A 17,155-nucleotide genomic window follows, 5' to 3' on the forward strand; every position below is an offset into this window, starting at 1 on the left:
TTAGCCGTGAGCAGAGACGTATTATAATGCTGGTCATTGTGTCCATTTGTGTTTGATGGCAATAAATAACTCTACCTCTTGCTAACTTTCACAGCCACGATTAACGGGAAACACCTATTCTTTGAATATAGAATTATTGAGCAGCCAAACCCCGGCTGAAAAAAAAACTCATGATCCATTAGGTAATAGTTATTTAAGCCCTCAGAGGCTCAGCATTCGTTTTCTGGGTACCGGCTTGGCGATCCCGAGGTTCCTGAGCTGGGGACTGGTAAGCAAAGCCAGTCCGCTGTCACCATAAGTTCCTGGGCATGCTTCAGCGATCACCGTGCGGCGCGGCGGTGCAATGTTGTTTCTCACAGAGAACGGACACCTCGGATTGACCGGCCTGTTCGCTGAAATTGTAAAAACCGCTATAAAGAAAACCTTAAATCTCAAGGTGTGCTGCTCGCAAATGAGATGCGTGGCTATTGAGGTGGAACAGTCGTTAGAAGGCAACCTCTGAAGAACCTGCCAAACTGCAGTTGTATAAGGCTTACCTAGGCATGTGGGGTTCTGTCTAGGTGGAGTTACACTTCCCTAGCTGCTAGTGGGACCAATATCGAGCCGTAAAAATTCTCTCCTTCTCCTCCCAGTGGAAAACGTGGGCCACTGGTAGGTATCGACACCCAGTCAAATAAGAGGGCACGTGCAGCCAGTCGTCCTAAGTTCATTTCAAAAGCACTGTGTCTAGTAACAGAACTCATGCCGGTTTTCAGAATGTGTTTTTAACAGTAAAAAGGAAAGAGTGCAGCTTCTGTATTTAAAAAGACTTAAAAAGAAGGCATCACTAGCACTTTACAATCAGCCGAGCGATTGAGTAATAGAATACTGTCAGTGGAAACTTCTAGTTCCTCATTAACAATATCAACAAAGCTCAATGCCTTGGGTAATATGCCATCTAACCTGAGCTACAAACCACCTTCAATTAAAGGAAAGCTGCTGTGACGTCCAGGGATCTGATGGACACACCCAAGGAGTTACTGAAAGATGATTGGGCTCCAGAAGATACAGTCGATGTGCAAAACATAGCGAAGAGGTTGTTCAGGGACCTTATCTTGACGTTCAGTAGCACGAAACGTACTGAGCACGTTAAGTCATATCGTATCGAGTAGTTAGACGTGTACGGGTATGGAGACAACGTCATGAATCCATGGACCCTGCATGTCAGCAGGGGGCTTTTCAAGCTGGCAGAGGCTCTGTAATGGTGTGGGGCGTGTACAGTTGGAGTGATATGGTTCAAAAATGGTTCAGATGGCTCTGAGCACTATGGGACTTAACATCTGCGGTCATCAGTCCCCTAGAACTTAGAACTACTTAAACCTAACTAACCTAAGGACAACACACACATCCATGCCCGAGGCAGGATTCGAACCTGCGACCGTAGCAGTCACGCGGTTCCGGACTGCGCGCCTAGAACCGCGAGACCACCGCGGCCGGCGGAGTGATATGGAAACCCCGATACGTCTAGGTACTACTCTGACAGGTGACACGTAAGTAAGCATCCTGCCTGATCACCTGCATCCATTCATGACCATTGTGCTTTTCGACGGACGTGGGCAATTTCAGCAGGACAATGTGACACCCCACACGTCCAAAATTGCTACAGAGTGGCTCCAGGAACGCTCTTCTGAGTTTAAATACTTCCCCAGACATGAACATTATTGAGCATATCTGGGATACGTTGCAACGTGCTGTTCACAATAGATCTCGATCCCCCCTACTCTTATGGATCTATGAACAGTCCTGCAGGGATTCAGGTGTCAGTTCCCTCCAGCACTACTTCAGACTTTAGTCGAGTCTACGCCATGTCGTGTTGTGGCACTTTTGCGTGCTCGCGGAAGCGCTACACCATATTGGGCACGCGTACCAGTTTCTTTGGCTCTTCAGTGTAAATCAAGATTACATGGCAATTTTGGTGCGAAGCTCTGTGAAACTGTCTGCGTCTGTCGGTATGCCGACTGTTTGTATCAAATAAAAATTATATTATATCTTCAGCACACCAAAAATAATTAAATAATATTGAAAATTTGTTTGTTTGGGACCTGTGTTGTTGAGGAACGTGCAATATAAAAATAAGTAGGGTGCAAGGCGGCTGCACTGCTGGTTAAATGCAGTTTTCCGCTCTTCTCCCTCCTCGAGCTGAGACAGCGTGGCGTGGCGTTGGGGGAACGTGAATCGAGGCTGAGCACTTCCGCACTCCGGCCCGGGCAAGGCCAGCGAGCCCAAATCCTGGTCGACCCTGCTGTATAGAATTCCAACGCAGTTCTCAAAAGAATTGTTCGTACATCACTATTCAGTGTTTACGTCGCCTCGGTGATGTCGTCTCACGGCTACAACTGTTAGGTTCGTGGGACTTCAACTACAGTCGGGTGCAACAGAAGTATTGTACAGGGACTTACAGTTGTGCATGTCAACGCCATCAGTAGGCAAAGCACATTGTACTGCACAGTTAGCAGACCTTCCGTGTATAAGTTGAGTATTCGCAATATAACTATTTTACAGTGATCTTTATTTACTCATTCCATGTTTGATTTATGCTTCAGTTCCTGCTGCCCTTCCTGAATGCAAATGCACGCTACTGGCCATTAAAATTGCTACACCACGAAGATGACGTGCTACAGACGCGAAATTAAACCGACAGGAAGAAGATGCTGTGACATGGAAATGATTAGCTTTTCAGAGCATTCACACAAGGTTGGCGCCGGTGGCGACACATACAACGTGCTGACGTGAGGAAAGTTTCCAACCGATTTCTCATACACAAACAGCAGTTGACCGCCGTTGCCTGGTGAAACATTGTTGTGATGCCTCGTGTACGCAGGAAAAACGCGTACCATCACGTTTCCGACTTTGATAAAGGTCGGATTGTAGCCTATCGCGATTGCGGTTTATCGTATCGCGACATTGCTGTTCGCGTTGGTCGAGATCCAATCACTGTTAGCAGAATATGGAATCGGTGGGTTCAGGAGGGTAACACGGAACGCCGTGCTGGATCCCAAAGGCCTCGTATCACTAGCAGTCGAGATGACAGGCGTCTTAGACGCATGGCTGTAACGGATCGTGCAGCCACGTCTCGATCCCTGAGTCAACAGATGGGGACGTTTGCAAGACAACAACCATCTGCACGAACAAAAAAAAAGAAAAATGGCTCTGAGCACTATGGGACTCAACTGCTGAGGTCATTAGTCCCCTAGAACTTAGAACTAGTTAAACCTAACTAACCTAAGGACATCTCAAACATCCATGCCCGAGGCAGGATTCGAACCTGCGACCGTAGCGGTCTGGCGGTTCCAGACTGCAGCGCCTTTAACCGCACGGCCACTTCGGCCGGCCTGCACGAACAGTTCGACGACGTTTGTAGCAGCATGGACTATCAGCTCGGAGACCATGGCTGCAGTTACCCTTGACGCTGCATCACAGACAGGAGCGAACCTGGGTGCACGAATGGCAAAACTTCATTTCTTCGGATGAATCCAGGTTCTGTTTACAGCATCTTGATGGTCGCATCCGTGTTTGATGACATCGCGGTGAACGCACATTGGAAGAGTGTATTCGTCATCGCGATACTGGCGTATCACCCGACGTGATGGTATGGGGTGCCATTGTTACACAACTCGGTCATCTCTTGTTCGCATTGACGGCACTTTTAACAGTGTACATCACACTTCAGATGTGTTACGACCCGTGGCTCTACCCTTCATTCGATCCCTGCGAAACCCTACATTTCAGCAGGATAATCCACGACCGCATGTTGCAGGTCCTGTACGGGCATTTCCGGATAGAGAAAATGTTCGACTGCTGCCCTCGCCAGCAAATTCTTCAGATCTCTCACCAACTGAAAACGTCTGGTGAATGGTGGCCGAGGCACTGGCTCGTCACAATACACCAGTCACTACTCTTGATGAACTGTGGTATCGTGTTGAGGATGCATGGGCAGCTGTACCTGTACAGGCCATACAAGCTCTGTTTGACTCAATGTCCAGGCGTATCAAGGCCGTTATTACGGCCAGAGGTAGTTGTTCTGTGTACTGATTTCTCAGGATGTACGCACCCAAATTGCATGAAAATGTAATCACATGTCAGTTCTAGTATAATATATTTGTCCAATGAATACCCGTTTATCATCTGCATTTCTTCTTGGTGTAGCAATTTTAATGGCCATTAGTGTATTTTGCACGTATGTCTACCAACTGGATACATATCGTTTGGTACCGACGCTAAGCGCCGTAACACCCGAAAATAGAGGGGAGAGGGGGTAGAACGACTCGGTCGTATCTTCTCTTACCTTGTCTTGCGGTTTTTCCACAAAATGTACATTCGTGGCATTAGAATCTGTCTTCAGTCAGCTACAAATACTGGGTCTATAGATTTTCTCAATAGCGTTTCCTGGAAACGAGGCTAGTCTTTCTTCCAGGGATTACCACCCGAGTTCACGAAGCAACTCCGTAATAATCGGCGAACTATTCTAGCAAGCTGCTACATTTAATCTGACCTGGTTGGCTCGCCTAGTGCATTCGTACTGTATTGATAAACGCCCCACACACTGTCGCACTGTTTTGCGTAATACTCAGACGCACAAGCAGCAGCTGACTGCTGTCCCGGATAGTGCCTCTTAAAATAGTGCGGCAATGTCTGCAGCCTTTATCGTCGCAACACGAACGCATTTCATTTTAACTTTACAGCGCGTGCAGAGACAGTGCGCACGAATGCGTAGTAAACAACTCGAGGCGAGTGCCAAGTTCTGAAAGTGTAAACAAGTAAAGGTGACCGTCGAGCTTTTAAATGGCGTTGGAATTACGTTACACTCATATCACATTTGTTACGTCGACACGATATATAAACGAATCTTTTGAAAAGTCCATTGGAATTCTGTACTGGTATACATTAGAAATGCAGATATATAATAAACGACGTTTGCACTAATGTAATCTGTTCGTCTGTTGGAAACCTATTTACGTATTTTAACACTGCGTACTTTGGTTTTGTTTTTATGAATGTTACGTCTTGTGATTCAGGTAACGATTTCAAAATGAACGGAGAAGTCCGAAACTAGTTACCGTTATGAAAATTATACACAACTGAGACGAGAAGGGTAATAGAGAGTAACTGAAGTGAGCTGCAGTTGCGCGATGTGGGGGCTGCTTCGCTGCCGTGTCAGCGCGGCCGGCCTTACCTCGGGGTGAGGAGTGAGTGGCAGCTGGCTGGAGGGCTGGTGCTGTGCCGGCCGCCGGCGCACTGGCTGTGCCGCCGGGCCGCAGCCGCCTTCTCTTATTCTGCCGCCGGCCGCCGGCCGCCGCTATCTCAGAGGTCGCCGCCCCCGACCCCTGCCCCGCCACACCGCACCCTCCCCATCCTCGCTGTCGCACCTTCTGGTGGCTGCCGGTTGCACCACATGGTGTCACGCGGTGCACCACATGGTACGCCGTTCTTGTGAACCCTTTCCTTAAGGAGCCTTTTCACACGCTCGGTATTTATTGTGCAATAACATTGTGCCACTGTATTGAGCGGAGCAATATTATTGCACAATAGGGTGGGGCTCAGAAAAATGTAGGCGCAATATTAAGCGTTCAACGTAGCTGACTTCTCTAGATAAACCAAGGTCCCCCGTAGGTAGCGGTCAGGCAGGGTAAGGTCAGCAGGCCGTGGTGGGTCTTTTTCTCTTCGACCTGTCCATCGTCCAGGTAGATTTACATTCAAGTAGGCTCTGACATCTCTGTGGTAGAGAGGCGGAGCGCCCTCTGGCTGTAGGTAAAACCTTACATTTACATTTGGTCTTAAGTCAGGTGAAATGCGTTTTCCTTTTATGAAAACCTAACATCTAACTTTCTCGTAACAGGAAAACTCATTTCACCTCACTCCAGACCAAACTTAATTTACGAATTACACGATTTTCACGTGAAGATAGACCTACAGCATCCGAAATGCGTGGTGTAATTTAATAAAACACAAAAAAAGTTAGTGGAGGCGTTTTTATTCAAAATTCCTGTAAACAGGGCATATTTCTCTCTGTTACTCGAGACCAACTGGATAGACAAATTTGGCACGTTTTTTCGTTATTACGAATCGTTTGATATCGCGCCCGTGAAATTTTCTGGCTGAACTGCACACTAAGTGACATATTTATCTACTGATACTGATTTTAGCAGTGGAAAATTTGTCATGTTATCCACTAAAGCGTATAGTAGATAAGTGCCTATTGCCACATGCGTCGAGTGATATTGCGCAGGGTGTTACGCTTAGTAGGAGATGAATGTATGAATCGTTCGTGGCAGTGGTGCGTGGCCCGGTTAACTGTATCGACTAAGAGGCCCTTCAACTTCACCAAACACCTCATCCAACTGAACGAAACGTGTCCCACACATCATTTCTCACAGTTAGCCGCCCCTCATTGTCCATATGGACATACACTGCGTTAAAACATGCCCCAGACGCTCTCCTCCCAATTGCGTCAAAAAGTGAAATAAGATAAACTTAAAAAAGCAGACCATTTTATTTGGTGAACAGAAATACAATCTTAACAGTTTCTCCTCGATTTGTCCGTACATGAAACAACTAGTCTTTCTTGTAACATTGCAGATAGCAAATACTGCACACTCTCGGATGGCAGATAAAATCGATGTTTGCAGCATATGAAGATACACCTCACCAATTACAGTACCTTCAAAGAAGAATGAACCAATCGAACCGCACGATGACAGACCACACTACTCATAAACACCGTGTAGGTGAACGCGTTTGTCCATCTAAACGTGAGGATGTTCAGGAGCCCAGTACAGATGGTTTACAGCACCGTTCAGTTTCAACTGCACCTTGTCTGGACAGATAACCATCCGTGCGAACTGTTCATCCTGGCGAAGCATGCATTCAAACCACTCCCACTCCTCCATCCCTATATCCGGGTAGTCATCGTTCATTCCGTGCAGCGATCTTGGAATGTACACTTTTCACTCTGCAGTCGTACCTCGCTTTCACGTGCACTCTGCTTCACACATTTCTGAGGTGACCTAGTAAAATGCTGCAACACGTGAGCGTTGGAAGCTCGACTTATTGACGTTTCTGCTAGGCCAGACTTTCCCTTACGACCACCTGAGCAGTACCCTGCTCTTCAGATTTATCCCGAATACGTAAAATGGTTGTACGTGTTGGTGTCTGCGTTCAGTGCGCATTATGCCAGTGCCGTTGTACCTCCACCATGTTTTCCTACTTCCAGTGCCACTTGAACATGGCCTTGCGTTGTTCAAAAGACAATCTCACTTCATTCACTGTTGTTCTGTCATCCGTTGGAAAACGCGCTCCACGAGATGTTGATAAAAAAATGGAGTGCGCTATAGCGCAAAATTACATTGATATATTTGACGGAAAGATATTAACCATCAAAGTGTCTATATTTTTGTTGACCCCTCTGCATCAGTTAGAAATCTGCCACTGTGACGAACATACTAGAGCTCGAACATGTGGAATTCACTTATAGTCACACTGAGCTACCCGTCTTGCAAAACACAAATAGAGATTACGCAGAAGGACGAAATACGTTTGAGAATCAGCCGGTAAACATTTCAGTATTCCAGTGGTTCATTTACTGCAGCATAGTTTCGTAAACTACAACAAGTACAACTACAACAACAAACTACAAATTTAGTAAGTGAACAGTGTAATTTACCACTTGCATGCTCTGTTCGCCATGCATTTCGGTACGCCAACAGTATACTGAAAACGACATAATATAATTACTTACCGAATACCGACTGAAAACCTACTTGTCCTTATGTCGGTGGTCTGACAACTGTTTAATAAACATAGCATATATGCTCACTGGACACGTTATGTGAGCTTATTTCCCAATTCTGAAAACTGCTACAAGTAAAATTAACATTTCTGCTTACTGTCATGACACTCTCATCTTAAGTGTCCTCTGCTGTTGTGGACAACGAAGTATCTGGCGTATCCTAAGAACTCGCGAACTTAACTCCTCAAAGTACCACATGGCGCTTTACTACACGAGTACACCGTCCAACGTACTCCTTGATCTTTTGTCACTTACTTTTTTCATTATTTACGGAAATTTGTTCACAGTGGATTAAATGTCTCTCGGTCTCGGTAGGAACTCTCATTGATTGCGCAATACTTCCCTTCCACTGTTCAGTATACCGCGCAGTATATTGAGTGAGCGTCAGTATCTCTACAGGTCCGTAATCTGCCTCAATATACTGCGGAAACCGTCAAAATCACCCATAGAGGATCAATATTGTTCCGCAGTACTCAGCATTCCGCAATAAATATTGACCACGCGAGGGCCCCTGTAAAGCAGCTTTCCCACATGCAAACCGCGTTCAGTTCACAGTAGATTTTTTGTACCTAAATAATAGTTTCACTTACTCAACAATTCGAAAATATGTCATGTGATACCGATCGTTCTGTTCTACGAACACCTTACGACGTAGTTGTAGGTTTTCCTAACACAGCGCTTAATTTACAGTTCTCTGCACTATCTCATGCGCTGCCCGATAAGGGAGTAGAAGGTACAAGTCCAAACGAATAAGGTAGTATCAGTGTTTTGATCAGCCTGTCAATGTCCCAGTCAAAAAATGGCAGTGCAGAATAGTCGCCGTTTCTTCCCTAGTGTTGAAAGTCTCCAGAAATATGGCTCATCCAAATAACGTGCCCACTTTTGTGCGGAATCGGGAAGGAATTTCTATTGCATGTGAGCGACGCTTCGAGTCCAGAATGATGTAGTTAGTCAAGAAGCGAAACAGGGAAATGCTAGGTCGGACGCTCACACATTCTTTTCAGACAGTGCCCATTCTGGACCCTTGCTATTGCACCACCGTTGTCGCACGGCCATCTCGCGACGAACGTGCTGCTGCCCGCCGACCAGTGTGAGAAAATAAAATGACACCACGTGTGCTGCAACCACCACGGATCGCAGTGCGAGACTGGTGAGGAGTTCTTCTGGCCTGGCCTCCATCCCTCCGCTCCACCAGCACGGCTCACAGCTGCTGGGTGGTCGTTGACAAATGTGAGGGTGCTGCAGTACATTTCCCCAACGCATCCCACACGTGTTCCATGGCATTTAAGCTGGGGGAATGACAGGCCAGACCACTTGGCGAATATCCAGTCTGTGATATCACATATGGATACCATCGCAGTCGTCGCGAAGTTGGCAGCAGTGATGCGCGATCTGGCGGACCCAATGGCGCACACCTGCTGCGCCACGCCTCCAGCGCCTCTGCACTACGAGCGCCATCTGCCGTCGCAATATAGCAGGGCCAGTGGCAGACGTAATGCCCGACTCGTGCTTGGAGTCTTTCCTACATCGACATCTACAGAGACACTCTGCAAGCCAAAGTACAGTACGTGGCAGGGGGTACCCTGTACCACAACTAGTCATTTCCCTTCCTGTACCACTCGCAAATAGAGCGAGAGGGATACGACCACCTATATGCCTCCCTATGAGTCCTAATTTCTCGTATCTAATGTTCGTGGTCATTATGTATAATGTATTTTGGCTTCAATAGAATCATCTGGCAGACAGCTCAAAAACCAGTTCTCTAAATTTCCTCAGTTCTTGAAAAGAACGCCGCCATCCCTTCACGAATTCCCGTTTGAGTTCCAAAACCATCTCTTTAACACTTACATATTGTTCGAACCGACCGCTAACAAATCTAGCAGCACACTTCTGAATTGTGAATTGCTTCGATGTCTTCCTTCAGTTCGACCTGATACGGATCTCAAAAACTTGAGCAGTACTAGAGAACTGGTCACACCAGAGTCCTATATGCAGTCTCTTTTGTAGTTGAAGCACTGTTTCCTAAAATTCTTCCAAGAAAGCAGAGTCGACCATTTGCCTTCCCTACCACAGTTCTCAGATTCTCATTCCATTGAATATCGCTTTGCAATGTTACACCTAGATTTTCAAATTGCGTGAAGGGACAGATCGGTTTCTGGCACACTCTACATTGTTGCCAGATGTATCCAAGAGGCGGCGATGACGTCATCCAAGATAGCGGTGTGTAGACTTTCCAACAGTGCACGGCGTCATCCAAGATGGCGGCTGTGACGACATCCAAGATGGCGGATTTTGGTGGAAGATAGGTCAATTGGGTTATCTCCACTAACCTAATCACCTCCCATCTCCTCCCCTAGAAATATGGCGGGAAGTTCAGATTCCAACAGGATAATGCATTACACCACAGTTATTTCTACTAACATAACAATATCACGGTAAGATAGTTCACTTTGGCTACCGCCACTAACCTAAGTCATCCGACCACCACCTCTTCCTGGGAACTAGTGCCAAGTTTGACTTTTGGTGCGAAAGAAGGGTCAATTGGACTATCTCTACAAACCTAAGATAATGGCAGGAAAGAAAGGGCATTTGGGCTACCCCATTAACCTAAGTCGCCTGACCGCCTCATCATCCTAGTGATAGGTGGGAAATTTGAATTTTGGTGGTGAAGAAAGTCCACTTGGGCTATCTCTATTAAACTAAGAAAGTAGTGGAAAACAAAGGTCACTTGGACTACATCCACTAACCCAAATCACCTGCCCGCCACATCTTCCTAGGCATTGGTGGGAAAATGACTCAGCCTGCACTGGTCTGCTGGAGAGAGGAAGGAGTGTACGTTATTTATTTTGAAAGAATTTCTTTAGGGACCGATTTGTGATAGTATATATATCACACTGATACAAAACACGCGCTCTTACATGCTTGGGGTCACGTCACACAGCCCACAGACGTGTAAACCACTCCTAAAGAACGCTCTGCAGACACCCAAGCAACTCCTAACTTACCAAAATAGTTTCAGTACAGATGTGCAAACTCCTAAATAATGCATTACACAGATGTGCAGACACGAAACCAACTCTCAAACTGTCCAAATAACTCATAGCACAGCCTACACACCTGTGTCCAAAATAATGCAACAGACACACACACAACCTATGCAGACATGGCCCGCCGCCCTGTCCACAGTGGACCGCACAGGAGGCTAGCGGTAGCCCCCGTGAAGGTTGTCAACTGCCAAACCACGCACAGGTGCCCGTTTGGGTCCCTCAAGTATGAGGTGGCGGCATCCCCTTCCTACTTGAAACCTGAGAAATTCCTCTCAAAATACGTGATCACCAAGACACCGTTGATGACGTGACTGGACCAGAGCGAAGACATATTTACTGAGTGCAGACGCTCCAAGGTGGGCCATGCGCTCATCTGTTCACCGCTGCTGGTTTGAACCCTCCCTCTACATGAGGTCCGGTGGAGACCTAATTGCTGAGCGACACTGCAGAAATCCATGCCAGAGTACCACAAGCTGAGGAATTCTAACGGACCATGCATGATGTGTGGCTGATGCATCGCAGCGCCCAGCTACATACCATCGCAAGTGCATCTAGCAATGTTCTCAATGTTATACTTAAGCCACATGGCTGTCTAAAATAATAACCATGTCTAACTCTAGTAAATTGCATAGTGTCCCAGAAATACTTAACATGTGCTTTTGTAGGAGTTTTCGTGATGTCTCAGCTTGTATACACGGAAATTCTTGCCCTAACAGAACCTGTTTACGAAAACAGCGTAGAATAACATCGAATGCACTCTTTCCAGTGGTTCTAACGTGATACCCCATCCATCATGTGTTACCACTCCTGCTTTCAAAACACATAAACGTTCCCACCGTTTTGTTGAGACTCCTATATCCCAGCACAAAGGATGTCTTGTGAATGAATCGAGCATTATGATTGGCTCTTATCAGATTTACCCACCAAATTACTGATGCCGCCCGTATCGAAGCACCATCCACAGTCTCTTTCTTTCTACAGACGAGAGTTTCAGAGGTAAAAACTATTTTACACAGATTGCTATATTGCACCAACATTTAATTCTAGCGAAGTGCCCCTACATATCGTCAAAAATGCAGACTCCTACTCAGTTACACTTCTCTCCCACCGAGGAAAGGTACTTGAGTATTAGAACGTGAAAGTGACCTGCGACCCACCAATATATCACTGTGTACCCTACATATCTTTCAATACGGAAAGACTCCTACTCAATGACACTGCTATCCCATCAAGGACAGGAGCTTGGATATTAGAACATGAAACCGATCTCCAACCCAGTAATATATCACCGACTACCGTCTCAATGTAGTAAACATACAGTATATATGCTGTGCCATACAAAATCAGCTCTTTTACATCAGTCGTACATATACCGCAATGAACGACAGCACCGTATATTCCCTTCACAGCTGTAGATACTTTGAAAGGGTCCTGTAGCCACCTTTCATTAGTCCGGTAGCCCATTTTCACTAGTATTTCTCTTTCTTTCCTTGTTTATCTTTTCTAATAACTCATAGTGGCGTGATTGAATGAATGTCGTTGTGTGTCACGTTGCTAGACGGTGGCGTAGTCTGCTGCAGAAAGTGTGCGATAGTCATACAGATTCAGCAGCAGTTGTACAGAATAGCCAACTCTCGTAGTGGTCAAGTAGACAAAGAGGTTTCCGCTACTTGTGAGAAATCCACCTGAGTTAGGTTGGTGGCGGAAATGGCGTCATTGGGTTTTCTGGTCCACGCAGAGCGTGGAGGAGGCTGGAGAGGAAAAAGGGAGGCAGTCTGCCGTCGGTACGGGAAGCGTCCACAGCTGTGTTCCAGTCCAAGAAGGGTGAGTTAGACTGACCGCGTGGCGCGTTGTTACTTGGCGAGGGGAGAGCTGTCAGCTTTTGGTCTCGCTTTTCAAATCTGGAAGATTGCTTTGCCTTGTCGCAGCAAGGAATGCAAAACTTTGGCAGATTTTTCTTTTAGCAAATTTCTGTAGCAGACTTGGATCCGCCGGAAGAGCGCCACACAAAGGTGTCGATAAGAAGTGAGCACTCGCTTCTGCATGAATGTCTGTTTGCCTTCAGCTGTGCCTGCATAAGCTTTCACCTTTCTAAATACGTATTTAGAGCTTTGCCTTCTCGTAAATTTTCCTTTCGTCCGTGGGGAGCCGACCACGTGGTTGGTTACACATGGCTTACCCTACTCACGGATTTCGGTAAACCAGAGATCTTCTGATGCGCAGTGAGGATTAGTTATTTTCGGTTGGATGTCCTAATTGGTATATTGTCTTTCTGCAACACAGAATTTATTTGAATTTATGATATAGGTGTGCATTTTCTTCCATGTTTTGTTTTGTTTATGTATTACTGTATAGACTTTGTGATTTAGTATTCCATTGTGTTACAAGTGTGGCTTGATTCTTGTCCTGTGTCGTGTATCGGTGTAATATAGTAAATCTTAGCTGCCTTGTGGGGACTGTGAGTCCATTAGGAGACTTTGGTAGTATTCTTGTATTTTGGAGCACGGAGTCACTATACATATGATGGAGACGCGTAGCTGTTCAGGGAGCCGCGATCGGAAAAACCAGTCAGACAACAACTCTGAACAAGGACGAGATCAAAACGTCGAGTGCGACCAGGAACGAGACGCAGCAAACGCAAGCATAAGTGTTGTCCATCCTGAGCCCGCTGTAGTGTTTTTGAATCAGTCGATAGATGCAAATTCATTACAGACTATGCTACGGCAATTACTAGACAGTAATAAAAGGGATATCGAGAAGCAAATAAAAGATTGAGTAGTGAAATGGTACAGGGTGTTGGGGAGAAACTGGCGACCATTGACCAACGCATCTCCGCCTTAGAAGAGCGGCAGCAAGTCATTAGTAAGCAGGTGATGGAGCAAGAAGAAAGGTTTGCTGGGAATATACGTATGCTAGCAGAACAATACCAGAGTGAACAAGCGACTCTTGAGTCCCGAGTGGGACAAAATTCCGCCAGGGATCTCCGCGCATTAGCAGAACAATGCCAGAGTGACTACGCGGCTCTTGCGTCCCGAATAGAAGACACTGCGGTTAAGTGCCCAGTCCACCTTAGCGCGCTGGTAGAAGCCCTCAGCCAGGCGATAATAGCTCTCGAGCGAGAGCAAGGGCTTATGCAAACACAACAAGACACGGCCCACCGATAGATGCGAAAAGAAATAGCCAGGATCTCAGACGCAGTGGCGCGTAAGTCTGACAATAATAGGGAAACGATTACCTCGTCATCAGCGGATGTAGACGAAACACGGTCGATAACGAAATGTCCGCACGGACAGTGTGAAATAAATATACAACAAAGAGGGGTTACCGAGGGAATATGCGAGCGCATGGCCCTTTTAGAACTTCACCTAAAAGGGTTAACGGCCCATGATGTTGAAAGAAATGAACGAAAGGGCCACTGTTCCGACGATGATTCCGGGAACGATGGCGAATTTGATCATCGTCACGATCACGGATCTCGTACCAGGAGGGACCGGCGCGGATCCCCTCAGGAACGTTCGCCAAGGGAAACTCACGAATTTGACTTTAAACATTTTCTAACGGTGATGAAGTTTGAAGTCTTCCGTAACTCGGCTACGGGGATTCACCCGCGGGCCTGGTTGCAGCAGTTCGAGTTCTCCTTTCCTCCTACGTGGCCCAGTGCGCACAAAATAGAGTATATGTGCGGCTACCTCGAAGGTGAGCCAGCGGCGCGGATGAGGTCAATTGCACGCAATTGCTACACTGTCGGGGAGTTTCGACAACACTTCCTGTCGATCTATTGGTCAGTGGCAGCGCAAAGTCGTGTAAAACACGGACTCATTATGCTACCAGAGTTAAACAGGTCAAAATCCTCCAGCCCTGTGCAGATGTTCGAGCACATGAACATCTTGACGATCCTTATGGACCTACGGAAATTATTCGCATTTGCCTGGGAAAGTTTCCAATGTTGCACGTTATGCTTGCAGGACGATGTAAGGATGACGTAGAGGGGTTTCGCAATCTCCTTTTAGAGCTTGAGTGCGATGCGAATGGCACCACGCAGAATTACGGTCAGAGCGCCTACGAGCAGCGGCCGCGCGAGCGAATCAGCAGCCGTAGAGACAGGTGGCACTCCAGACGTAACGGGCCGCCTGAGAGTTACAGGGCGCGCGAGCGTTGGCAGCGTCGCGACTCCTCACGGAACGCGGGCAGAACAAACGATGCCAATGGTGATCATTCGCCGAGAGTAAATCAGAGACACCCCGGGGAATTTAGAAGATATGGTAATGAGCAGAGATTTTGGTGCAATAATAGCAGACCTAGGAACGGTAGTCGTGATCGACCACAGAATAATTATCGAACAAGCAACAACAGGGGTGCCGTAAACAGTACGGGTGGTCCGCCAGTGGGTGTTGAAATTCGTCCCGCAAACCCGCGTCACAATCCGCCTCATGACCCTAATCAAAGGGATCAATGACTAGCGGCTGACTCGGTTGGCGTCAACTTAATGAGGACCAGTGCTATTGATGTGCATTTGATAGAGGAAGACGATATTAGGGAAGATTTGTTGAGGGAGGACCACAGTGTTGGTGTGCCCGCGGTAAACCCAGTCGTGCCTGTTTACATTCGGGGAGTCAGTCTTAGGTGTATACTCGATACAGGCAGTCCCTTTTCGCTGATTAGTGAGGCGGCGTTTCGGAAGTCTGAGGAAACCAGGAGTTGGCCAACTTTCCAGGTGAGAGGAACAACAGTCAGGGGCGCGATATATGGAAAAAGTGTTAAAATTAAAGTTCAGACTCGAGTAAACTTCGTCTGTCAAGGACATGAGTCTGAATTGAATTTTTTTGTGATGCCGCTGATGAGCGTGGCGATGATATTGGGGACTGAATTCATGAATGCCCACCGCGCCGTAATCGACGTGGCTCGCGGTGTTATGACTGTTGTTGCCGGGAGCAACCCTGTCAGCCTGAAATTTCACGTTAGGACTGAGTCGCGACCTGGGCAGGAGGTTTTGGTCAGTCTGATTAGTGACTTAGATTCACAACCTAATGAGTATGGTAGGAACGATGTTTTCACGAGCACTGTGGAAAGGTGTATTGCTGGTGCGGGAGCCACGGAAGCGAATCGTATGGAACTGTGTCGCGTTCTGAGAAGCCATTCCCGAGTATTTTCGGATTCACCGAGGGCAATTGATGGATTTCTGTACCGCTTTACGGTGCGCGAGCATCTTCCTTTCTTTGTTAAGCCCTACCCCATCCCACTGGTGCACAAGAGCAGTGTGGAAGCCGAAATAAGTAGGATGCTGGAGCGGGGTATAATAGAGCGAGCTAGGAGTTCATATAACTCGGCATTACTCGTTGTGCCAAAGCGGGACAAGTCCGTGCGTTTGGTGTTGGACTCGTGGCAAATAAATACGGTCATCATGTCCTAGACAGATAGACCAGAAGGATTGGAGGAACTGCTGCAAAGGTTTCATGGCGTGAAAGTTTTGTCATCCGTTGACCTCCGAAACAGCTATTGGCAAATTATGCTCGATTCGTCTTGCAGGCAATACACTGCCTTCCTCTGCTATGGGAGCTGCTACCAGTTTAAAGGCCTCCCTTTCGGGTTGAATGTTTCTTCAGCCGACTTCATAAGAGGCCTGAATAGCATACTACCTGACGACCTAAAAGCGCGCGTAACTGTGTATGTGGACGACATTCTCATTGCAGAGAAGTCATGGGAGGAACACAACCGGGTTCTAAATCGATTGCTCGAAATATTCGAGAAAACGGGGGTGACCGTGAATCTGGACAAATCCCAGTTCGGGCGCGAAAGCATAAAGTTTGTGGGTCACATTGTGTCGGCGGATGGAATTCATCCGGATCCCGAAAAAATTTCAGCGATTGCGGAGTGCGCGACGCCCACGTCAAAGCGTCAGCTCAGGGGTTATTTGGGGCTTTGCAATTTCTACAAGAGATTTATAAATCTCAATGTATTGTCCACCCCTCGTTTATGTGCACTGACTGGTAAGAACACCGTTTGGATGTGGGACGAACAAGCACAGAGCGAATTTGACGAATTAAAAAATGCATTGGTTGACGCTCCATTGCCCGCCCATCCGGATTTGAATCAGGAGTTTTGCCTGATGACAGATAGTTCACTGACGGGGCTGGGAGCGGTGTTGTTCCAGATGGATGGTGGAAAGGACCCGTCCACCTGGAAAACTATCTCGTTCGCCAGCCGTGTGCTCTCGCGGAGTGAACGGAACTACTCTGTCACGGAGCTTGATGCCCTGGCGATTGTCTGGGCGTTCAAGAAATTC

General features: G+C 47.1%; 1 protein-coding gene across 1 annotated transcript in view; it reads right to left on the reverse strand.

Annotated features, from left to right (window-relative positions):
- The window catches only part of LOC126259593 (glucose dehydrogenase [FAD, quinone]-like), a 59,949-nt gene extending 54,675 nt beyond the window's left edge, over positions 1–5,274 (reverse strand). Inside the window, exon 1 of the mRNA XM_049956503.1 lies at positions 5,213–5,274. The gene's annotated coding sequence lies outside the window, so the exon portion shown is untranslated. The remainder of the gene's footprint in view (positions 1–5,212) is intronic.
- Positions 5,275–17,155: the final 11,881 nt, after the last annotated feature.

The sequence above is a fragment of the Schistocerca nitens genome, chromosome 5 (assembly GCF_023898315.1).
Source record: "Schistocerca nitens isolate TAMUIC-IGC-003100 chromosome 5, iqSchNite1.1, whole genome shotgun sequence".
Taxonomy (NCBI): domain Eukaryota; kingdom Metazoa; phylum Arthropoda; class Insecta; order Orthoptera; family Acrididae; genus Schistocerca; species Schistocerca nitens.